This window comes from Microcaecilia unicolor, chromosome 1 (genome assembly GCF_901765095.1).
Source record: "Microcaecilia unicolor chromosome 1, aMicUni1.1, whole genome shotgun sequence".
NCBI lineage: Eukaryota > Metazoa > Chordata > Amphibia > Gymnophiona > Siphonopidae > Microcaecilia > Microcaecilia unicolor.
Genome location: NC_044031.1, coordinates 565,988,530 through 566,015,135, shown reverse-complemented (window position 1 = coordinate 566,015,135; position 26,606 = coordinate 565,988,530). Strand labels below are relative to the sequence as shown.

Here is a 26,606-nt window from a genome sequence, read left to right as displayed (position 1 = left end):
TTTAACTGTTGGCCTTCCCCCAGGTTCTAGTTTAAAAGCTGTTCTATCTCCTTTTTTTTAATGCCGATGCCAGCAGCCTGGTCCAACCCTGGTTAAAGTGGAGCCCAACATTCCGGAAATAGCCCCCCCTTCCCCAGAATTTTGGCCTGTTCCTTACAAATCTAAAACCCTCCTCCCTGCACCAGTGCCTTATCCATGCATTGAGACTCGGGAGCTCTGTCTGTCTCTTGGGCCCTGCGCGTGGAACAGGGAGCCATCTGTTCTGCTGTTGCATCTTGACTGGTCTCACATATACCTCAACTTGTTTGATCTATTTCACCACTTAATTGTGTTTTTCTAGTGCATCCCAGATATCTCTGTAAAACTTAAAAGTTTTGTGCTTATGAGGGCACTTTGTTGATATTTCACATTTCATATTATATTTTACATTTATTTAATACATCACAATTTAAAATACTAGCTAAGCAGTTTATAATAAAACTTTCTAATGTATAGGATATGAAAAGGATGACAGAAGGGAGCTAAATTATAGTTAAGTTATAGGAGAGAACTGGGGAAAGATGGGGATAATTACAACTAAGTGATGGTATGGGAGGAGGGGAGTGAAAAGACCAAAGGACATGGTAAAACGGCAACCATTTTGAAAACTCTGTGGCGCTGCCCACAACCCAGAAGAGCAAAGCAGAGATGGAGCAGTAGCAAAGGGCAGGAAAGAGTGGGATTCTTTCCTGCCCCCAGAGCTGCAGAGGCCACTATACCACCAGGACAGCCTTGGGAGGGTTATAGTGTGTGGGAGAGGGGGAGATGGGGGGTTGTAGTATGTGGGAGAGGGATGACGGCATTACTGCAGTGGCGGCGGCGGTGGCAGCGGCACAGTATAAGTCATCACAAGGACAAAATATAAGAAAAACAACGGACTGCATTAGGTGCTTGTAGCCCATTTAGTTATGTTTAAGTAAATGAGAAAGATATAGTAGAATTGGAAAAGGTGCAGCGAAGGGCGACTAAAATGATAGCGGGGATGGGACGACTTCCCTATGAAGAAAGACTAAGGAGGCTAGGGCTATTCAGCTTGGAGAAGAGACGGCTGAGGGGAGACATGATAGAGGTATATAAAATAATGAGTGGAGTGGAACAGGTGGATGTGAAGCGTCTGTTCACGCTTTCCAAAAATACTAGGACTAGGGGGCATGCGATTAAACTACAGTGTAGTAAATTTAAAACAAATCGGAGAAAATTTTTCTTCACCCAACATGTAATTAAACTCTGGAATTCATTGCCGGAAAATGTGGTGAAGGCGGTTAGCTTAGCAGAGTTTAAAAAGGGGTTGGACGGTTTCCTAAAGGACAAGTCCATAAACCGCTACTAAACGGACTTGGAAAAATCCAAAATTCCAGGAATAACATGTATAGAATGTTTGCACATTTGGGAAGCTTGCCAGGTGCCCTTGGCCTGGATTGGCCGCTGTCATGGACAAGATGCTGGGCTCGATGGACCCTTGGTCTTTTCTCAGTATGGCATTACTTATGTACTTATGAGAGATCTGCTTGAAAGAAATATTTATTTTTATTATTTTGACTTCCGATAACCACTTGTCCCTGAAACTGAGCCCGAGTTGAGTGCTTAAATTCAAATTATTACTAGTTAGTGCTCATTATTTCTTGTTAAGTGCTGTTATCAATGCTGATTAGCTTGTTAAGCCAATTAAGTTGCATGCGTTGTTATAGAATACAACTGGAGTTCAGCGTGGATCTCTAGGCACGCTGAATAGAATCCGGAAGATTGTAGGTGCATAAACATTAGTGCCCAGTTCATAGAATTGGCTTTAAATATTTATTTCCACTAGAATGATCAAAACGGTGCTTTAATATCAGAGGGTCTCTTTTACTTAGCAGTGTCAGGCGCCAATGCAGCAAAAAAAAATGGAGTACTGCGGGACATTAACCGAACAATAAGTAATTATTTATTTTTTTGAGGGAGCATGTCAAGGTGGAGAGTGGGAATTCCTGTCCTAAGCAGCTAACACATCTACATGACCTTGTACTAACTAGTCAGTGCACAGATAGTACAGTAGCTCTTACCACTGCAGTAATTTTAAGAAATGGCCATTCACTAGCGCATGGCCATTAATGTAAAAATAGTAAATTGAGGGGTGTTACGGCAATGGTAAAAATAGCCTTGGTACATGGGAAAAATCCATATAAGGGTGCTCTAAAGCTTATTTTTACCACAACTTAGTGAAAGGACCCCTAAATAAATAAATCTAATTTGTCGAGCATAGTAGACATGCCGTTGGAGAGGCAGCTATATCCCAGTATTTGTGAATAAATTAAAGACCTAGAATTAAGGGCCCTGTTTACTAATCCACGCTGTAGGCATTCTAACTTTTTAGCGTGTGCTAAGAATATATGGATGTCTCTAGCGTTAGTGTGTGCTAAAAAGTTTTTTATTTTCTGAGGCGTGTCAGATACGCGCTTAGGTCATTACAGCCCAGTTACCGTGTGAGACTTTACCACTAAGTCAATGGCTGGCGGTAAGGTCTCAGACCCAAAATGGACGCACCCCAATTTTTATTTTGCCGCACGTCCATTTTCGGCAAAATTTTTTAAAAAGACCTTTTTTTACAGATGTGCTGAGCCTACACTACTGCAGGCCATTTTTCAGCACACCTTAGTAAAAGGACCCCTACGTAAATAAAACCAATTGCTCTAGTGACTATTTGGGAGCTGGGAGGCTGGATTTAAAAAAACATTTTTTTGCTAAATAAATAGGAGATGCCTTGGTGTTATTGTAGTAACTTGTTAGTTTTGTGGTATATTTTCCCTTTATATTTGTTCTCTTTATTATATAATATAATTCAGTAACACAGTAATGTCACTGTTCCTTCTTGATATGCTGAGGATAAAAGGAACATTTGATCTGGAAGAACCTGATGTTCCTTAATGATAATCTTTAAACAAGACTGAGGCACCATTAAACAAAATTTCCAAGTCTCAGGGCAAACAGTGTCAATATATTTGGAAAATAATTGCTCTAGGGTCATTGCTAACGGCAGGGAAGGTGAATATGGTCTTTTTTGCTTTCCAATTATGAAACATCTGCTCTATTGAACATATCAGACTTATGCAGTACAATACTGTAGACAAAAGTAAAGAACTAAGGCAAGGAATTATAATGACTAAAATCATGCCATCTAATATAGCAGAAGAGCTTAACAATAGATATTAAGACTTTTTAAGTATGAGTATATATGGCTTCACAGCTCACAAGAAAATGACAAAAAAAATCTATTTTGGTATTCTACTAGGTCTTCCATTGGTTTTATGTCCAACAATATTTTAAAACTATGCTCAAGATCATATTGCTTTATTTCTAGCACAGTAGGGGCTTGGGACAATTTCGTTATTCATTGCATGCCTCTGCTGAATATATTCAAGTAATAGAGTTCTTCAATATTTCATGTACTGTAATTCATTTTGGCAAACGTTTTTAGCATCTCTAGTTTCTTATACAGTATATGAAGATTCCTAAAATTAAACATTTTTATATAGATTGTTAATGATGTGTTTCAGTTATGTTTCAAATCCAATTGACAACAGAATGAAAGATATAGGGGGCCTTTTACTAAGCTGTATCAAAAAGGGGCCTTAATGTGCCCTTACATGGGTCTTTGCTGTGTGCTGAAGCCCGGGCCGGCCCAAGGCAAGATGCCACCTGAGGTGGATCTAACATGCCACCCCCCCCCCCCCCCGGGGCGTTTACCTCATCATGCTCCAAACATGGCAGCGGCAGCGATTCTCATACGCTACCCTGCTGCGGGCATCCGCCTCTTCCCTTTACTGCGGTTGCATGAGCCTCTGATGAAACAGGAAGTTACATTAGAGAGGCGGCTACAGTAAAGGAAAGAGGCGGATGCCAGCAGCAGGACAGCGTATGAGAATCACTGCCACTGCTGGGTTTAGAACGTGATGAGGTAAAACACCGTGAAGGAGGAGATGCCGCTGCCCTAGTTGCCACTACTAAAGAGTGGCGCCTAAGGCCCCTGCCTCAGGTGGCCTAATGGTCAGGCCACCCCTGACTGAGGCCATTTTTTCCGCAAAGGTATAATGGCCAATTTTCAGAATTTTGTATGAATGGCCAAGCACTAATTTTCCAATTAGCATGTGAGCTCCCACTGCCACCTATTTTGTCGGTGGTAAGGACTCACGTGTTAAATCTGTGCTAATCATTCGATGTGCGACAATGCCAATGCGGTAACCAATTTGCATATATGCACCCTATCTCCACTCTAAACATGCCCCTGTACCAAAAAATAAATTATATTTTTTTAGCATGTGGGTAGCATGCCCACATGTCAAAATTATGACAGGATGCTTCCGGGTGCCTGACAGTATGTTATTTTTGGCTGCAGTAAGCACACATTAATTAATATTATTTTTTTTGTTACATTTGAATCCTGCGCTTTCCCACTCATGGCAGGCTCAATGCAACGGGCAATAGAGGGTTAAGTGACTTGCCCAGAGTCACAAGGAGCTGCCTGTGCTGGGAATCAAACTCAGTTCCTCAGGACCAAAGTCCACCACCCTAACCACTAGGCCACTCCTCCACTTTGTATTATAGATTTACTAGTCAATATTCAAAATGATTTAACCAGCCAGAAATGGTTGCTAATCAATTAAATCGCATGTTAGCTGTTATCTGCTAATTTTCAACTGCACCTAACTGGTTATGAACAGTTAGCATCTACATGAAAACTGCCGCCGGCTGAATATTTACCCCTTAATAACCTGCCTTTCCAAATCCAGCACACAAGAATGGGCATTCAATGTTAGAGGCTCTTTTACTAAAGTGCAGTAAAATCTTACAATTTCTATGCATTAGTTACTCGTGGAGGGGCATAATCGAACTGGGCGCCCAAGTTTTCCTGAGGGCGTGCTCGCAGGATATCCCCATGAAGGGGCAGGGAAACCAGTATTATTGAAACAAGATGGGCGGCCATCTTTCGTTTTGATAATATGGTCTGGGACGCCCAAATCTCAACATTTAGGTTGACCTTAGAGATGGTCGACCTAAATATTGAGATGGTAGACCTTAGAGATGGTCGTCCCCGGTTTTCGGCAATAATGGAAACCGAGGACACCCATCTCAAAAATGACCAAATCTAACTCATTTGGTCATGGGAGGAGCCAGCATTCGTAGTGCACTGGTCCCCCTAAGATGGATCTAACATGCCACCCCCTGACATGCCAGGAAACCAAACGGGCACCCTAGGGGGCACTGCAGTGGACTAACTGATGCACTAACTGAATGGAAAAAGCCCTTCCCTTACCGATCCCTTAGCGATTTGGAAAGGAACGGGCATGCATGAAGGAGATTGCATGTAAATGAGCTGCTTGCTGTTAGCTCATTTGCACAGGATTTCCTTCCTAAGGAGGGGAAGCCAGTGCAGAGCAGTCAATCTTTATGTGTGGCTGCTCTGCACATGTCAAAGACAGCTTCATACATGCAGACAAGCTGCGTGTATAATAGCCGTCTACAACCTTAAATAAATTGCTGTCTACAACCTTAATAAAACACAAGTCCAGGTGAAAATGTTCAGGGATGTCTTTTTTTTGAGTATGGGTGAAGGATGTCCAAGTGTTAGGTGCCTTCGCTATGCCTCTGTCCCTGCAACAGGCAGTAGTGTTACAGCCTTCCAAAATGTGGATGTTTCTGTGAGAAGGATGTCTATGCTTTTGCTATGCTTCTGACATCCCCTTTCTTTATTTATTTGGATTTTGGATCACTAGTAGCAGCAGTGAGATTTGAACCAGCCACCTCTGGATTAGAAGACCAGTGCTCTAACCACTAGGACACTCCTCAACTGATGCCCTTGAAATTTGTCTGTCCCTGTGGGGGGGGGGGGGGGGAGGCAGTTCAGGATGTCCACACCTTTGCTATGCCTCCGCTGACACACACACACACACACTTCCCCCCCCCCCCCCCCAAGGAACCTGCATATTGCTGTGATGGACCTGAGTATGATATTTGAGGCTAGCAAAAAAAGTTGCTAAAGTTGTTTTTTTTTTTCAGGGTGGGAGGGGGGTTAGTCACCACTGGGGGAGTCAGGGGAGGTCATCCCCGATTCACTCCGGTGGTCATCTGGTCAGCTCGGGCACCTTTTTGAGGCTTGGTCTTAAGAAAAAATGGACCAAGTAAAGTCGGCCAACTGCTCATCAGGGATGCCCTTCTTTTTTCCATTATTGCTTGAGGACGCCCATGTGCTAAGCACGCCCCAGTCTTGCTTTTGCTACGCCTCCGACACGCCCCCTGGGAACTTTGGTCATTCCCGCAACGGGAAGCAGTTGGGGATGCCCAAAATCGGCTTTCGATTATGCTGATTTGGGCAACCCTGAAAGAAGGACGCCCATCTCCCGATTTGTGTCGAAAGATGAGTGCCCTTCTCTTTCGCAAGTAAGCCTGATAGTAACACACAGTAAATGCAGTGTATCTGAAATAACTTGGAGGCATCGTCCTATACAGTAAACACAGAGGGAAAACATTTAGAATCTGATAAGTGCATGACAAAAAACACAAATGCACTTAATGCCACCTATTGAAGTGGCATTAACCGCCTTATTTTCGAAAGAGAAAGACGCCCAAATTTCGACCCAAATCGAGAGATGGGCGTCTTTCTCCTGTGGGCGCTCAAATTGGTATAATCAAAAGCTGATTTTGGGCGTCTTCAACTGCAATCTGTCGCGGAAACGGCCAAAGTTGACGGGGGCATGTCAGAGGCATGGTGAAGGCAGGACTGGGGCGTGTTTATCAGCTGAGGAGAGATGGGTGTCCTCGGACGATAATTGAAAAAAAGGCGTTTTTAGCACGAATTTGGGTCACTTTTTTGGACACTTTTTTTTTCACGACCATGTCCCAAAAAAGTGCCCTAAATGACCAGATGACCTCCAGAGGGAATCGGGGATGACCACCCCTGACTCCCCCAGTGGTCACTAACCCCTCCCACCAAAAAAAAAAAAAAAAACTTTAACAACTTTTTTTCCAGCATGTATGCCAGCCTCAAATGCCATCACAGCAGTATGCAGGTCCCTGGAACAGTTGTTAGTTGGTGCAGTGGACTTCAGCCAGGTGGACCCAGGCCCATCCCCCCTACCTGTTAAACTTGTGGTGGTAAATGGGAGCCCTCCAAACCGCCCCCAAAAACCACTGTACCCACATCTAGGTGCACCCCTTCAGCCATAAGTGCTATGGTAATGGTGTAGAGTGGTGGGGAGTGGGTTTGGGGGGAATTTGGGGGGCTCAGCACCCAAGGGAAGGGAGCTATGGACTTCAGAGGTATTTTACTTTTTTTTTTAATTGTTACAAGTGCCCTGAAGGTTGGTGTCTTGGCATGTGAGGGGGACCAGTACACTACGAATCCTGGCCCCTCCCATGACCCAATGCCTTGGATTTGTTCGTTTTTGAGCTTGGCACCTTCGGTTTTCATTATCGCTGTAAAACGATACTGCCCAGCTCAAATCCGCACAAATCTGATGCATTTGGCTAGCACAAACCGTGTTATCGGAAAAAAGATGGACACCCATTTTTTTTTTTAAATACGGGTTGTCCCGCCCCTTCAAGTACCCATTCTCGGAGATAGACTCCTGTGTAGATGGGCATTCACATTCGATTATTCCCCTCCACATGATCTGCATTATCTGCAGTGGTAGCAGTTAACATGCAGTAAGGTGCAATCCATGCCCATTCCCTGATATACATTTGGAAGGGGGGGCAGTTCTATAACTAAGTGCCTCCAGGTAGGCGCCCTGAAGGCAGGCAGTATGAACGTATTCCATAACAGATCCTAGGAGCCTAGGATCTGTTATAGAATACTAGCATAACCCGATATTAATGCACTTAACATTTAGGTGGTCTTTCACTAAAGCTTAGCTTGAGTTATCTGCAGCAGGGTCCATTTTATTCCTATGGACACTGCTGCAAATAAATTGAGCTAAGCTTTAGTGCAGTGGCATAAATGAGGCAGGGATACACACAACTTACAACATTCTGTATGTTACGCACATAAGCAGGAGCCATGTGTACGGCCTCTTGCAAATAAGTGCTATACAATATAGTTGCACATTTACAGAATAGCATTTATTTATTTATTTGTTGCATTTGTATCCCACATTTTCCCAACTATTTGCAGACTCAATGTGGCTTACAATAATACATCATGGCAAGTGCCATTCAAGAGTAGATAAACAATTGGTTGCATACAAAAAATAAGTGTAGCATAATGGATATAAACAATTCAGTAAATCAGAAACAATCAGACTATCAAGTAAGTAATGATGCATTGGAATTCCTATTATTGATTACTAGTAAAAAAAAGGCCGATTTCTGGAGCCAATGAAATGGGTGCTAGCAAGGCTTTCCTGTGCCCCCCCCCCCCCCACCCATCGTCGATGTTGGTGAATTGCTCCGCCTCCGCCCTCAATGTCATAACGTTTGACGCGAGGGCGGTGAATTGCTCCGCCTCCGCCCTCAACATCATAATGTTTGACGCGAGGGCAGGGCCCAGACACTGTGATTTTCAAGGCTTCGGAGCTTCGAACATACGAACCTTGGCTTCAGTGACATCAGAAGCCAATAGAACGTTGAGGGTGAGTTTTATATATATAGATTATGGTAAGTCTTGTTAAAAAGGAAAGTCTTTAGTGATTTTCGAAAGTTGATTAGGTCGTGAATATTTTTCAGATCAAGTGGTAAGGCATTCCACAACTGTGTGCCAATGTAGGAAAAGCAGGACGCATGCATACAGGCATATGTGTGACTATGAGGCTCATTTTCAAAGCACTTAGACTTACAGAGTTCCATAGCTTTATTATACCTATTATTATTCCTTTGACCATGTCTCACAATCTCCTTATGCTCATTCCTCAATCTCTTCCTTTCCATCCTTCCTACTCCTTACCCCTCCCAATCTCCTTCTTTTGCTCATCCTATCTTTGTTTACCTCTCCATGCTCGATTTACATATCCTCAAAACCCCACTGCTACTATGTTTACTACAACTTGTAACATTCTCCTTCAAGACTTTGTAATTCTATTTACTATGTAAGCCGCATTGAACCTGCTATGTGTGGGAAAACGCGGGGTACAAATGTAACTAATAATAATAGGTTACTATGGGGCTCATTTTTGAAAGAGAAAAATGTCCAAAAAGTGCCATAAAGCACCACTTGGATGGATTTCTTCTCTAAACCTGTTTTGAAGACAACTATCTATGCATTTCATCTACAGTGTGTCCAATTCACAAGGGGGGCATATCAGGGGCATTTTGAAGGTGGGTTAGGGCGGACTTAGGGTGTGCCTAATATTTGGATATTTTACAGTCATAATGGAACAAAACAAAAATGTCTAGGGTGAAAACGTCAATGTTTTGGTATAGACCTGTTTTTAGAACAAATAAGGCACAAAAATGTGCCTTATATGACCAGATTACCACTGCAGAAAATCAGGGACTACCCTTCCTTACTCACCCAGTGGTCATTGACCCTTTCCCACCCCCCCAAAAGAAAATAAATGTGAATAAAAATAGTACTTACCAGTCTGTGTGACAGCCTCAAATGTTATAGTGAGGACCATTACAACAGCATTCGAGTCCCCGGAGTAGTGTAGTGGTGGGTGCAATGCACTGTAGACAGGTGGACCCAGGCCAATATTTCTCCCTACCTGTTACACTTGTGGTGGAAACTGTGAATCCTCCAATACTAACCAAAAACCCACTGCACCCACATATAGGTGTCCCCTTTCACCCATACGGGCTATTGTAGTGGTGTACAGTTGGGGGTAATGGGTTTTGGAGGGCTCAGCAGACAGGATAAGGGTGCAACGGTGAGATGAGTACCTGGGAACATTTATATGAAGTCAATAGCAGTTCTAATAGAGAAGCAGTAACAACTTTGTCCGGGACAGTCTGCAGCATGATAGCATTCTGAACAACAGGAGGGCTAGAAAACACATTATTATTCAGCCACCAAACAGAATATGCACACTGCAGAAAGCCTATTAGAGAAAGGAGGAGGCCATGAAGCCAGGCAATATTAGGCAGTCTGCTTGCAAATGCTAGAAGACACATTTCTAAAGGAGTCTTTTACTAAAGCTTAGCCCATTTTATTTCTTTGGGCCCTGTTGCAGATAACTCGAGCTAAGCTTTAGTAAAAGACCCCTTGAGTTATTTCAGTTTCTGCCAATAAGGATAAAATAACACATTCCTTCAAGTCCCTTGCGCCCATGATTGGATCTAAGTAGCAAATAATCAATGACCATGCAGTTTTAGGTAACCAATTTCTTCAAACTATGGGTTTCCTGTGTCAGTGCTGTAATGAGTGAAGAATATATACATTCATTATCTAATTCAAAGGTTTCCTGTAGTTCAAGATTCAAGAACAGAAAAAAGTATAGCTCCTCATTTTCTTTAAACTTGGGACACAATGTACAGGATGTATCCCTTGCAAAACCCAGTTTAAAAATCTCTATATAAGTGTACATCCAAATATACATAAGGTTTCATCATGTCAAGAACATACCACACCTAAGCGAACAAATCAGTAAATCCTTCACTAGCAAGAAAGGACTGTTTTCAGCATGCTTTCCTAAAAGGGCTTTGACTAGTGCAGACTGGGCTACTCTGGACATCTTCAGACTGTGTCCACAAGTAGAGGTGTTAAAGTCTGGATGAACATGCTTCATTCTCTTATGTTCAGCATACAATTCCCTAATCCAGAAACTTCCACCTCTGGATGAGGAAAGTGAGGTAGCATCTATTGCAGTAGCCATGGCCTCCATCCCTTTTCAGCAGGTTGTCTTCTTTTTCTTCACTGTCCATGTGCCAGGTCTCACTTCAGCTGGACAGCAAGGAGAACAGAGAGAGAGTCCATTGAAGTGAGTAAAATTAAGGCATAGACATAAGATTCAAAACAGGATGAATATATACAGGTTTTTTTTTTCTAAATTTACTGTCACTTTCTTTCAAGTTTTTTTCCCACAAACTTTATCCCAATAATACACATGGATCAATACTTAATAGGTGCTAAAGGAAAAATAATAAAATCCTAAAACACAATTAAAGTAAGTCCTTAGTTGCAAGAAAAACAAAAACAAGCTATGAAAGTGTACTGTTCAGTCACATACAATTTTGTTGCAATTGTAGATGGTGAGCCTGGTGGCAGATGAGCTCACAACAGTCATTTGGTTCCCTGTGGTAGCTGATGCTGAAAACTATGGTGGATCCACATTAGGCCCTGATATTTGGCTATGGGCCTTCTTTGCGAGGTTTCAATGGAAACTTGAGCTAAGGCACCTTTCACATAGTCTTTCAGGGGTAGTTTCTCAAAGACAAGAAATAACTTCATGCCATGGTCGTCTAGGTGAGGGAGGCCATCCTTTCTCTAGACAGACTTTAAATGGAAAGCTTCAACAAATGTTAAATGAGTTTTGTGCAAAAGTATGCACAAGATGCAAAAATAGTTCAAAGTAGATGGGGTCAAAACAGCAAAATCATTTAAAACACATCAACCAATCTTCATCATTATTTGCAATGTGGGCCACATACTTATTCAGGCCACAGGTCAGTCAGCATCTGCATAATTTCTAGTAAGCTTTTCATTAGTAATATTAATAGTATCCTTCTTATCTGTCCCATTCTGGTTAGCGTCCATCCTATCCTTGTCATTGGACTGTTCACAGTGTTATCATTTTTAACACAATAATAAATAAGTTTCTCATTATTAGTACGTTTTCTCATTTACTCAAATATCTCTTTAATCCTTAACTTTTAGCCCCTTCATAGCTTTACTGTATACGACTCAAAAACATAACTTTAATCCGCTGACATTGTGGCTTCCTGAATTAATCAACTGTACACAAGAAGGGTAACAACCGATACCTTAGATTTTTTTTTTAACAATAATATCTCTTCTGGAGCCAAACAACGCTTAAATCTTTGAAAACATTTTTTTCTCACAAAAGTTCTCCATCAGCAGTCAACGGTACAATAAATCAAGAAATTATAACCTTAAATCTAAACAGACATATAGGCAATCAACAAAATGGGTTAATTTAAGACACCATCTCATTTCTAGAATATCAACATGAAACAAAACAACTTGTTGGTGCAGCTGTACTGTTCATCACTTACACATTTCAAAGGATGTTTAAAAACAGTACAGCCTAAGTCCTCCTTCTTCCTCATTCTGTTGCTGAAGTCAAGGGAAGAGGAAAAAGGACTTCTTCACATCTGCTCCAAGTAATATTTTAGTCATGCCAGTACAAATGGCAGAATATATTCCATTAGCAGATTTAAACTAGGGGGAAAAGCCACAAATTAGATAATTGTATAATAAATAAAACTGCATCAAATAGTTTCACTCAGTAAATTAAAAAAAATACAATTACAGGTTGTATAATCTCAATTATTGAAGCTTAAATAACAAGAGAGATAAAAGACCTTTTTCTTTTCAAGCAGTTCCCTGTTAAAGCAAATTTTGCAATATTAAAAATCTATCCGGCTCTTATCAGCCCTAGAAACAAAACAAACCCCCAATTTGTCGGAGACAAACAGATTCAATGAACAATATACAATATTTGCAACTCAAGATACCATACACACCCACTCACACACATATCACACAAATACAATATTCTAAATTATGAGGTCCCAGGATGCAATCCTTTCTTACTATGGTAGAAACATAGGTTTCATTAGACAGAATTTTGCAACACCAATAAAATCAGATGGTTTTTCACCTAGCAGTTCATTAGATCTAACTCAAACTTGTAAACCTTTTAAATGTAGCTTGAGTTCTTTTCTGTAGAAATCAGCATAAGCATTCCCAGAAATAAACCTGTTTTTTTCCTCTCTTTTTACCATAACTGAATTTATCTGCCAAGCAATGCAAAACATTCAACAACTGATTCCTAACTACCTGTGTGGGATTCTGGGTTAAATCAATTTCACTGTCTTCTTTTAGATTTAGTCCCATCATTGTAGCATCAGACAGAACAGCATTGCTTAGCTGGACTTTCTCTATATAAAGGGGGATGAACATTTAGTACAGACAAGGGTGGGAACGAAGTTTGCCCAAGGGCTGGCTTTCCCGGTTTACTCAGGGCCCCTTTTACCAAGTTGCGGCAAAAGGGGGGCTTGCGCTGGTGATGGCGTGTGTTTTTGATGAGCGCCAAGGCCCCATTTCACAGCAGCTGGTATGAGGTACATTTTTTTTTTAAGAAATTGGCTGTGCAGCAAGTGAAGCACTTGCCGTGCAGCCATTTTGGGTGGGAGCCCTTAACACCACCCATTGAGGTGGCGGTAAGGGCTCCAGCACTAACCCAGCAGTAATTAGGCAGCGGGAGTGGGAAGTGCTGTGGTAGCCTGGAGATACTTCCTTTTTAGCGAGCAGTAAGTCCGTGTTGGGCTTCCGCCGCTTTCTAAAAAGGGCCTTCAATGACATAGTAAGCTGTTGAATTTTATCTTCCAGCTTTCTAAACTTTAGTTCCTTCCTCAGACTGACATTATCCTGTAGCTTTCCTGTGCCGTCTTGCAGCAGCACAAAATCTGCCAGTAATGGCTTTTCCGATTCTTTGCATGGCTCTCAGTAATCCGATGCCATTGAGGGATGGGAAAGAGCATGGGCAATTACCTTTACCTGTGGCTTCCCCTATAATAAGAACATAAGAACAGCTATACTGGGTCAGACCAATGGACCATCTAGCCCAGTATCCTGTTCCCAAACAGTGGCCAATCCAGGTTACAAGTACCTGGCAGAAACCAGAATAGTGGCAACATTCCTTGCTACCAATCCCAGGGTTAGCAGTAGCTTTCCCATGTCTGTCTCAATAGCAAATTATGGACATTTCCTCCAGGAACTTGTCAAAACCTTTTAAAATCCCAGATACGCTAACCACTGTTACCACATCCTCCGGCAAAGAGTCCCAGAGCTTAACTATTAATTGAGTGAAAAATATTTCTTCCTATTTGTTTTAAAAGTATTTCCATGTAACTTCTTCTACTACTACTTATCACTTCTATAGCGCTACAAGGCATATGCAGCACTGTACACCATACATGAAAAGACAGTCCCTACTCAAAGAGCTCACAATCTAAATAGGACAGACAAACAGACAGAACAAATAAGAGGTAAGGGAATTAAAGAGGTGGGGATAAAAGGGTACAGGGCAAGTGAGCAGTGGTTAGGAATCAAAAGCAGTGTTAAAGAGGTAGGCTTTTAGTGTCCTTGAGTGTCCCCTAGTCTTCGTACTTTTGGAATGAGTAAAAAATTGAATCACTTCTCAGGATTTTGTAAACCTCAATCATATCTCCCCACATTCATCTCTTTTCCAAGCTGATGAGCTCTAACCTCTATAGCCTTTATCATACGAGAGGAGTTCCATTCCATTTTCATTTTGGTCGCTCTTCTTTGAAATATTTCTAATTCCGCTAAAAAATCTTTTTTTAAGATACAGCGACCAGAACTGAATGTTTTTTAACAACCTTGAACAGTTTTATGTCATTTGCAAATTTAATCACCTCACTCGTCATTCCGATTTCCATATCATTTTTAAATATGTTAAATAAGGGAACCATGTGATGCATTCAGAGGGATAGACGCGTTTCTCATGCTCTCTGAGGCCCCAGTACCCCTTTTCAACTTATAAACTTAAGGATCATTCTTTACAAGATCCCATCAGATCCCTTGCAGTGCCTGTTAAATGGACAAATTTTTAGAGTTTCCGATTGGAAACATGACAGGCAAGGGAACAAAACGGGAGAAGGAGAAGCTGAAGGCAGCTGAGAGAAGCGCTGAAATGAGTCCGTCAAAGGGGGGATCAACTTTCACAGCAGAGCAGCTGTCCCAGGTAATGTCAGTGGTAGAGAAAGCACTGGAACAAAAGCTGGACAGATTATCCTCACAACTAACCAATTTTGAGACCCTTTTGGCAAAATCAGAGAAAAGAACGGGAGGGCTCGAGCAGCGGGTGTCAGCTCTGGAGGATGCTTCGGCCCCGGCGGTGCAGACGACACAACAACTGACAGCCACAATAGGTGAGCTGGTGGCCAAAATAGACGATCTAGAAAATTGCTCCCGATGGGCTAACCTGCAGATTATCGGTCTGCCAGAGTCGGTGGGAGATCGGGTGCTCTCGTTGGTTTTGGAACGCTGGTTAAAAGCTGAATTTGCACTGTCAGGCCACGCGGGGCCTCTGTGCTTGGAGCGACCTCAAGAATAGTGATAATGAAGATGCATAATTATATCTACAAAGTGGAGATACTGAGAGGCAACAGGTTAAAACAGGACAAAACGCATTTTGATGGGCGCCTCATCAGGATCTTTCAGGACTACTTGGCGTCCTTGCAAGAGAGAAGAAAACAGTTTAATCCACTTTGCCACTGTTTACAGGAAAGAGATAAAACATTCATGCTGCTTTACCCTGCGGTACTCAAAATTCAACACTAGAGCCATTGGCAGTCGTTTGATAAAGTAGAAGCAGCCCAGGAATTTGTGTTGGGATTGGACAATAACCAACAAGGAAAGTCATCAGCTGGATAAGGAGGCTAAGGAACATCTCATCTCTGTCTTCCTGAGATTCACGGCAGATTACAGCACAGAACGGACACTTTTGTAAGGGTTATACAATAAGAGTTTATTTCTGTATTTCTGATTTGCATGGGGAACTGGGGACTTTAGGCATGTAAACGTGGTTCCAACAACCATCTTGACTATGAGATGGATGAGTTTTGCATATTGGGTTAGGGGAGGGATAGATCAGCGTGGGCGAGGGGGGAGAGGGGGGAAGAGGGAGGGGGATGGGGCTGGGAGGTAGGAAGGGTTGTAAATTTGTAATAAGCCACTATATGACAAGGTGGCATGCTTTTGTGTGTGTGTGTGTGTGTGTGTGTGTGTGTGGTATCTCTAGAGGGAACTGTGTTATGTGCTGTGCTGTGGGAGAGAGGATCCCTGGGGGGAGGCTTGGCGCCCCGGGGCTGGTTAGAGACATCACTCTGCTTTTGCGGTTGTCCCTGGGACTCTGGCTATGCCCATAAGACATGAACGTTTGTGGAATAACCTCCCCAGTTAAAAGAACAAAAATTATATCAGCCTTAAAGCGGCATGGGTCTGATATAGCTTGTCTCCAGGAGACCAAGCTATCGATAGAGGAACACGAGAAGCAAGTTTAACAGGGATGCAGACATTTTCTGCGACCACCATATAATCTACACTCTCACCCACAGCACATATAAGTTGGATGATGCAAACGAAGTGTAAATCAAACCCAGTGCTGATACATAACCCAATCCTGTTTTTGGCCAGAGTGACTTGGCGATGGCTGTGCAGGAGACATGATGGTTTCTCGGCAGCGGCCACCCCCTATTTATCACTTTATCATAGCCTGGATTTCCCAGCTGGGACATCATCGTCGGTATTTGCACGTTGGAGGAGAATAGGAATTCATTACTTCTTTCAACTTATTACTGAGGAGTGGGGGCTCAAAGCATTTGGGGATCTGCAGCAGGAATTTACCTTGCTAGAGTCAGACCTGTTTGCTTATATACAAGTGAAACATTATGTCACATCCTTGGGGTGAGTAAATCTGTATGAAGATGTAGATTGTAAGCTCTTCTATTAGATTGTAAGCTCTTTGAGCAGGGACTGTCTTTCTTCTGTTTGTGCAGCGCTGCGTATGCCTTGTAGCGCTATAGAAATGCTAAATAGTAGTAGTAGTGCAGGATACTCTGAACACAGCCCTCACCCTGGATCAAGTAATGTTGTCCCTTTAAGATATGATCATAGATTTCTGTTGGATTCCACCGAAGATCTGGACTATCAGAAAAGAGCACAAGTTTGGACTGCAGAATTAATGATAGAATTAACTGAGGAGCAATTCAAGGATTTTGTTCTGTCCATACAGCGCAGCTCTCCTTTTACACGTTATTGGGAATTGCAATACAAGTTTGCATTATGACTATACATATCCCCAGCTCGAGCCTTTCAAGCAAGATTTGGAACCTCAGGGGCTTGCCCCAAGTGTAATCACGATCCAGCTAATCTTAGCCACATGTTCTGGACTTGTTCTAAGACGCATCATTTCTGGTTGCAGCTGTTGAAGGCGACCGGCGATTACTGGGGTCGGTGGATATCCATGCATCCGCAGATCTTATTTGAAGTGTACAGATATTCCAGGCCTGCTCCACCTGGCTTCAGATGATTTTTACAAAGGGCTATGCTGATGGAGAAAAAAGTTATTTTGCTGTGCTGGTGGGAGGCATCAGCGCCAACACTGGGACTGTGGCAGACACATATGATAGACCTGTTGAAGATGGAGCGCTGTGCGATTCAGGATATTTCCTCAAGAGAGGGCAGATGCCTCCAACAGACTTGGGAGTATTTTTGGAACACCCTGCAACCAGCAGCACAAAGTAGAATTCTTAACTAACCACACTTGATATGGGTTTTACAGTGATTGTTTGGGCTGGGTTTGGTATAGGATGGGAGGGTGGGGAAGGGTGGGGGGAAGAGTACAAAAAGGGGGGGGGTAGGTTTGAAGATGTTAGTTTGCTCTTTGAGGGGCACGCAAGTGTTGCATGCACCATTCTTTGCTGTTATGTTGATATTTGAAAATTAATAAAGATGATATAAACGTAAATATGTTAAATAGAACCAGTCCCAGTTATGATCCCTGTGTCACTCCACTATTCACCCTCCTCCATTGAAAAAAATTACTATTTAACCCTACCCTCTGTTTTCTGTTCAATAACTAATTCCTAATCTACATTAGAACATTGCCTCCTATCCCATGACTAATTTTCTCAGGAGTCTCTCATGAGAAACTTTGTCAAAAGCTTTCTGAAAATCTTGATACGCTATCAACTGGCTCACCTCTATCCACCTGTTTATTCGTGCCTTCAAAGAAATGAAGCAGGTTGTTGAGGCAAAACTTCCCTTGGCTGAACCCATACTGACTGTTTATTTATGTGTTCTTTAATTTTATTCTTTTCAATAGTTTCCACTATTTTACCTGGTCCTGACATAAGGCTTAGCAGTCTGTAATTTCCTGGATCACCCCTGGAACCCTTTTAAAATATCAGCCACCCTCCAATCTTCAGGTACTACAGACAATTTTAATGACAGATTACATATTACTAACAGCAGATCAGCAATTTCATGTTTCAGTTCTTTGAGTACCCTTGGATGTATACCATCTGGTCCAGGTGATATACTACTGTTTAATTTGTCAATTTGGCTCAGTACGTCTTCCAGGTTCTCCAAGATTTCATTCAGTTCCTCCGCATCATCACCCTTGAAAACCATTTCTCTTGCATCTTCTGTAAAAACTGAAGCAAATAATTCATTCAGTTTCTCTGTTATGACCTTGTTCTCCCTGAGTGCCCCTTTTGCTTCTTCCTGTAACAAGAACCCTCATACCTGAGTATAGAGGGGGAGGTGGCACAGATTGGGCTGTTGGATGAACAAAAAGTCCCACTGCCAAAATACAAACCTCATCCTCATAAGCAGGCAGAGCAGTGGGTACCAATAGCATCTCTGAATCAGACTGTGCAGCTACGCACCCTTGATACATTTGTTTGCATTCTCTTTGTTGGCCATATTGTTCCACCAAGAGAATGTGATCCTCTTTTGAATAAGTGGCTCCAGTGTGTGTTTGCTATGATGGCACAACATCATATTACTGGGACTCTTAAATTTGCTAGCTCATTTGCTAGGACTCATCATATTGCATCTGACACTTTTTAGAAACACCTTTTCTCAATGCATTTCCCATATTCACACCTACCCAACCCCGATGGGTCCATCAAACAGAATCTGGGCTCTGAATCTGACAAAAATGGCACCAAATTGATGACTTTAGAAACCTGGGTTATTCCTTTGCCTTAGCTTGATGCTTAGATTTTGGATCCCAAGGTGTGTTTGAGGAAATAAACACACATCACATATTTCAGTTACAACTGAAAGGCTAAAGTGGTTAGGGCTCTTCAGCTTGGAGAAAAGGCGGCTGAGGGGAGATATGATAGAGGTCTATAAAATAATGAGTGGAGTTGAACGGGTAGATGTGAAGCGTCTGTTTACGCTTTCCAAAAATACTAGGACTAGGGGACAAGTGATCAAGCTACAATGTAATAAATTTAAAACAAATCAGAGAAATGTTTCTTCACTCAACGTTTAATTAAACTCTGGAATTCATTGCCAGAGAATGTGGTAAAGGAAAAAATCCATAGACCATTATTAAAATGAACTTGGTGAAACTCCACTGCTTATTTCTGGAATTTTTGACCTGGATTGGCCACTGTTGGAAACAGGATGCTGGGCTTGATGGACCTTTGGTCTTTCCCAGTATGGCAATACTTACAAACGTATGTAACTAAATCCAGCCTTAGGAGAGTTTATCACACAGCTGCAAAAATCCAGCAGCCTTGCAAGAAAAGTCTCTTTTGTCTCCTTTAACTAAGCCATTTTTATGAGAAAACTTTACAATACAGATTCATACTTTGCCATGATAACATAATTGGCAAGCAACACATTTTTTCCTTCCTCAGGCCCTGTCTGTTCCATCAATAGGTACACCATATCATGTTGGCCCACGCACATCCTTCCTTGGCTACGCTACTGATAGTTTTCTTTTCTTTCCTATCTAGGTTTCAAGGCCTTTTGCTAGTACATTTGGTTCAACAGCTAATTAGCCTATGCCAAGCATTCACAGTAGTCTTCAAGGCCACTGTTTTCAGTCTCAAAAAATGTTAAACTTCCTTCATTATATGACTGACACAGACTTCCCATTTTATCTTTATCCCCTGCTAAAGCCCAACTCTCTAGTTCTCAAGGCTCCCCCTCAGGGTCCCTGCAACATGATCACTTACATCAGCCATAGAGCTTAGCCGATGTGCCAGTTAATTATGCATATACATATCAACATATGCAATAAATGACTGCAATTCCTGCATTTATACATGTTCTTGCTGCCTAACTGTAGGTGGCTCCTTATTGAATTACTCCCCTTGAGGGTAACAGGGCACCTATTGATCGAAATTCTGGTTCAAAGCTCATTTGATCATTGTGCATCGAGTGGGGCATACAGCATTATAGAATAGCACGTAGGCAGATCCACTCATAAATACAAATTAGTGCTAATTAACACCAATAATTGATTGTTAGTGGCTCAGATCCATGCCCAAATTTGTACGACCTTTACAGAATCCATGGGATAGGTACTAGGAATTCAAGGGAAAAAAAATCGGATTCTTGGAAGGCACGTTCATGACCTGGAAGATCAATGTTATGTAAAAATATCTGCACTGTAAAAAGCTTATGAACCGGAGAAAAATAATTGGCCATCTTTCCAACACTTCTATGAAATACCACTTAGAAATGCAATATTTGTTTATTTCTAATGACATTTGTATCCCACATTATCCCAAACAGAGTTCAGGTTCAATGTGGCTTACAATCCAGAAAATTTAGTATATAGATATTATAGTTATAAATCTTCTGATAAAGGAAAAATGTTGAGTAAATCTATGTACGGCCATATGAAACTTTACAAAAAACTATTTTATGAATTATTTTACAAGGTTGTATTGTGTAACAAACATCAAAATTTAAGTAGTTATATAGGATAAAGTTTGAAGCAGTATTTTGCATAAAAGTAGTTATTCCTTTCTTCCATGAACTTGCAAGGGCTGTGTCGCTTAAAGACGATGCTGGACTTCAGATAGTTCCACAAAAAGAACTGGAGAAAAGGTGTGGGTCTGTTGTTAACCCAGCTCCCCAGCTACTGCCACCATAGGAGCCAAATTTTCAAAATGATTAGGGGTGCTGAATGAGCACAACCCAATATTCTCCTGCCACCACCAAGCAAGAAATAGTCTTAGACTGCATTCACATTTCTTTCATTTTGATTTTTTAAAATATATTTTATTGCAAGAGTCAAATAAAACAACAACAGAGCAATACCAAATCGAAAATGAATGGTGTGCAAAATGAGTCTACCGTCTAAATAATTGCAGGTACAAGTGTAAAAACTTGCACCACAGCATTTCTTGTCATCAGCTGTGGGAGACAATGGGACTGCTGTGTTGATAGGTCCTAAGTTCAAAACAGGCCATTTCCATCATATTGACAAACCATAGCTGCAGATGTTTGTGGCGACTCTTCTGAAACCCAACAGGACAGAATCAATTTCTTGATGAGCAAAAGAGCATTATAAAGAAAATTGTACTGCAAGGCCAAGATGCCCTGCTCTGCCAAGTGTTCCTGAATACCCAAAGGTAAAGAACCGTAGTCCTACTCAGGAAAGCACTGGACAACTCATGCCAACACCACAACAGTATTGCCAAACCTGAAACAATATGTTATCAAAATCTCAGAACCTAACAAACATCCCTGTTCAGACACTTGGGCTTGTAGTCACAGATGCAGAAGAGAGAGCCTCTCTTCAAATTCTTCAAAACTTAACCTGAACTCCTAAGAAGCTAGACTCTGCATGCAGCACAATACCAGAAAAACAGAAAGAAACACATTGCTATACATTGCAAAATAAGACAGCAGATGTACATTCTCAAATTGGACATATCCCAAACACTAAAATGAAAATAAAATGATTTTTTTCTACCTTTGTAGTCTGGTGACTTTGTTTTTCTGATCATGTTGGTCCCAGTCTCTGATTCTGCTTTCTATCTGTTCTCATAACTCCATTTCCAGGGCTTCCTTTCCATTTATTTCTTTACTCCCCCCCCCCCTTTCTTCTTCATTTCTTGCCCTACATCCATATGTAAAGGCTAGGTCCTCTGTGGACTTGACTGGAGGAGGTATAGAGTGAACCCAGCTTTTGCCTTTTTTCTCTATCCATGTGCAGTTTTTCTCCTCTTTTCCCTTTCCCTCATCTCCATCAGTATGCATCTCCTTCCTCTTTCCTCCATCCATATCCATCTCTTTCCTCTCCTTCATTGTTATGACGGGAAATGTGAGCCCTTGTGTCCCAACTGAGCACGGCGAAGATGGAGTGACGCCGCACTCGATCAGGCAGCCAGACAACCCCTAGCTTCACCTGGGAAGCGACCACCGTTCCCTGAGAGTTGAGCCCTCAGGTGCGGGCAGCCACCAGGACTTCTGGAACTGGCAGGGTTACACGGCCACCGACCCGACAGGCGAGAGCAAACACAGTCCAGAAACAAAGGGGTCAGCAGTGCAGCGAGTAATCAGGAAACAGTCTGAGGTCTGGGCAGGCAACAACACAACGCAAAGTCAAGAAACAATCCAAGGTCTGGTACACAGGAAAACACTGGCACAAGGGATGAGAACCACGACCTCTATGCAGCAGAAGCCGAAGCATAGAAGGACTGAAAGCAGGGCTTTAAATAGTACAGGAATTAGGCTCAACCATGTGCAGCTGTTCCAAGATGGCTGCCCCCATCAGAGGAGATGCTCTACGCCCAAATATGGGCTTCCTTCCTGAAGCAGCTCAGCTCCAAGATGGCTGCCACCACCTGAGACACCCATCACCAAGATGGCCGCCCTAACCTGGAGATACCCACATCCAAGATGGCCGCCGCATCCTCGAATGCCCATACCCTGCGCAAGCAGACTGCACCTCTGGAGGAGTGTAGCAGAGCGTAACATCCATCCCTGTCCAGCATTTTCCCTCTCCCCTTCATCTATGTTCAGCATTTCTACCCTCCATCCATATTCATCTCACTTCCTCTCTCTTTCCTCTCCTCCATCTATGTCCAGCATTTCTCCTCTTTCCCGTCTATCCATCCATGTGCATCTACTTCCTCTGTCTTCCCTCCCCTCCATCCATGTCCAACATTTATCCTCTCTTCCCTGCCCTCCACTCCATTCATGTTTAGCATTTCTCTTCTCTCCCCTCCCCTCCATGTATGTGCATCTCTTTCCTGTCTTCCCTCTCCTCCATCCATGTCCCACATTCCACCTGCCCTCCTCTCCATCCATCCATGTCCAGCAACTCTCCTCTCTCCCCTTCCCTCTCCTCCATCCATAGCCAGAAATTCTCCTCTCTCCACTGTCCTCCCCTCCATGTCCAGCGATTTCTACTCTCTCCCCTGTCCTCCCATCCCATCCATGTCCAATGATTCTCCTCTGCCCTCCCCTCCCATCCATGTTCAGTGACTCGCCCTAGCCCCCAAGTTCCAGTTCGAACCCCAGCCCTCACCTGCCTGCCCTCTTCTCCCACAACAGCTCTCCTTTCCTTCCTGCCGCCCTGAATTTAAAACATTTATTTTACCTCAAGTCGCAGCTATGGCAGTGAAAGCTGCAGGCTCACCGCCTCCAACCTTCTCTTCCCTCTAGGTGTCCCGCCCTTGCAGAAACAGGAAATTACATCTGAGGAGGGAAGGACACTGAGAGGGAAGGGAAGGCTGGAGGTGGTGAGACTGCAGCTTTCACTGCCACCACTGTTTAACGGGGTTGTGCTGCCCCTGCAGCAGCCATAGTTCCACTTGTTCTGGTTGGGTCCCAAAATATTAGGGGTGCTTGAGCACCCACAGCACCCACAGAGTCAGTGCCTAGCCACCAGTTACAATGCAGGCCTTAACCTGGATACAGAGGCAGACTACAATGGAGAAAGTAAGATAGTGTCCTACCACTCTCTCCTGTGCCAAGAGGTGGGATGCATACAAAGCGGTTATGTGGTACACAGGTGAAATGATTGATTTGGATGACCAGCCCTTGCAGATTGTGGAGAATGCAGGGGGTTAAACATCTGTTCCACCTGCTAACCCCAAATAGCTAAGTGCCACGTAGGAAAATATTTAGTAGATAGGTGATCACCACTCTGTTCATTCATTGTTGTGCCCAGGTGAAGGCACAGATGGACAAGGCAGAAGGGAGGAATATCCATTTTATAAGTGACATCTGGACCAGAATGCAACACATGTGTACTTGTCTCTCACAGCACACTGGTGGCAACTAGTCAAGACAGAGAAAGGTGTCATATCTAGTGGGGAAATACCAAGAGGGTATTGGTGGGCTATAATAAACCTTTCAGGTAATGGGCCAGAACCATACCTCAGTTCATAACTTGGAAGCTGGTTTGGGAGCAGAGACATTGAAATCAATGTTGTTGGTTTTTTTTTGCATTACACACAGTGGCAGCAATATGGTAAAAACTGTGAGTGATTGGTGCTACCAAAAGATCTGGTACTTTACTCACTTGATGCATCTAGCAGGATGCCATTAGGACTGGATATAAAGAAGGAGGCAGCATGATATTGTGTGAGTTGATAGAAATATGCAGAAAAATAGCTGGTAATTTCAATCAAAATTTGAAAGGAGGGCAGTAGCTAAAGGAAAACCAGGCATTATTTGGTGCAGCTTTGAGTAAATGGATACAAGATGTGAGTACAAGATGAAATTCTAGAGTGGAGGAGTGGCCGGTGGTTAGGGTGGTGGACTTTGGTCCTGGGGAATTGAGTTCGATTCCCAGCACAGGCAGCTCCTTGTGACTCTGGGCAAGTCACTTAACCCTCCATTGCCCCATGTAAGCTGCATTGAGCCTGCCATGAGTGGGGAAGTGTGGGGTACAAATGTAACAAAAAAAAAATTCTACATATCTAATGTTACAGAGGTTAGCTGAGCAGCAGGCTGCTCTTCATAAATTGCCCCTGCAAACCAATATTGGGCTGGATTGCACCCTTGGGCATCAGGCTTGGATATCATGACTCAAAAAATGTATGTTCTTTAACCCTTTAAGGAGGCCACATAAGGCCTGATTTAAGCTACAACAACCATGGGTAAGGTGATTCTTATAGTGCAGTTTCTGGAACAAAAACTGAATGAATTTCTGCAAAAATGGAATTTGTTAGAAGAGGTGCTGATGTTGGAGTGCTTAAAGAAGCAATTTGATTTATCTGAAACCTCTCACCCAATTGGAATGGTACATGTTGACTACCATATGTGATCGGTGGGTGAAAAGGAACATCTACCCACCCATCTACTCAGCACTATCTCTCCTACTGTCATCCCTTCTATCTATCATATACTCAATCTTTCATTTTCCACTGCAGCTGTTCCTGATGCTTTCAAACATGCTGTAGTTACACCACCCCTCAAAAAAAACCTTCATTTGCCTCTACCGACTCTACTAACTATTACCCCCTCTCCCTCCTCCTTTTCTTATCTAAGCTACTTGAATGTGCTGTTCACCGCTGTTGTCTTGACTTTATTTCATCTTAAGCTATTGTTGATCCACTTCAATCTGTAATTTGCCTTCTATATTCAACTAAAACAACCATTGCTAAAGTCTCAAATAACCAGTGCCTGTTCAGATTCAAAGGCCTGTATTGTATCCTCATCCTAAGTCTAGCTGCTGCTTTTGAACTGTTGATCACCGCCTACTCCTTGATATGCTGTCCTCACTTGGATTTCAGGGCTCTGTTCTTTCTTGGTTTTCTTCTTATCTCTTTCATCTCACGTTTAGTGTATGTTCTGGTAGATCCTCCTCCACTTCTATCCCACTATCAGTTGGTATATCTCAAGGCATCTATATTTCTTCCCTTGGTGCTCTTATCTCCTCCCATGGTTTTCAGTATCATTTTTATGCTGATGACTCCCAGATCTACCTCTTCTCACCAGGAATTGAGGCCCAAGCCTCAACCTGCCTGCCTGACATTGCTAACTGGATATCTCACTACCATTTGAAACTAAATGGGGCCAAGACTGAGCTGCTCATCTTTTCCCCTAAACACACCTCCCCTCTTCCTCCATTCTCTATTTCTGTGGATAGCACTCGCATCCTTTCTGTCTCATTAGCTTGTAACTTTGAGATAATCTTTGACTCCTCTCTCTCTCTCTCTCTCTCTCTCTCTTTCTGCACATATCCAACAGACTGCCAAAACCTACTACTACTTAACACTTCTAAAGCACTACTAGGGTTACGCAGCGCTGTACAGTTTAACAAAGAAGGACAGTCCCTGCTCAATTTCTTTCTCTATAATGTTACCAAAATGTGTCCCTTTCTTTCCGAGCACACACCAAACCCCTTATCCACACTCTTATCATCTCATGCTTAGACTACTGCAACTTGCTTCTCACAGGTCTCCCACTAAGCCATCTTTCTCCCCTTCAATCCATTCAAAATTTTGCTGCACATATATAAGTTATATGCTCATATTAGCCCTCTCCTCAAGTCACTTCACGTACACTTTCCACATACAGATCAAACTCCTCTTATTGACTCAGTAATGCATTCACTCTTCAGCTCCTCAGTACCTCTCCATTCTTATCTCTCCCTACACTTATCCCCAGGAACTCCATTCATCGGGTAAATCTTTTATCTGTACCCCTTTCAACCACCGACAACTCCAGACTCTATTCCTTTTATCTTACTGCACTGTATGCCTGGAATAGACTTCCTGAGTTAGTTCATCAAGCTCCGTCTCTGACGTTATTCAAATCTAGGCTAAAAACAAACCTTTTTGAGTCTGCTTTTAACTCCAAACTGCTTTTAACTCCATGTCTGTTTTATTATTCCCTAGTCCCTCATTTGTCTTGTTTATCTGTCTTGATCAGATTGTAAGCTCTGTCGATCAAAGACTGT

The 26,606-nt window shown here is 42.6% G+C and overlaps 1 protein-coding gene across 1 annotated transcript in view; it reads left to right on the top strand.

The window, feature by feature from the left end:
• CSMD3 (CUB and Sushi multiple domains 3) overlaps nt 1–26,606 on the top strand; it is a 2,043,988-nt gene that overhangs the window by 1,805,578 nt on the left and 211,804 nt on the right. The gene's annotated exons all lie outside the window — the stretch shown is intronic.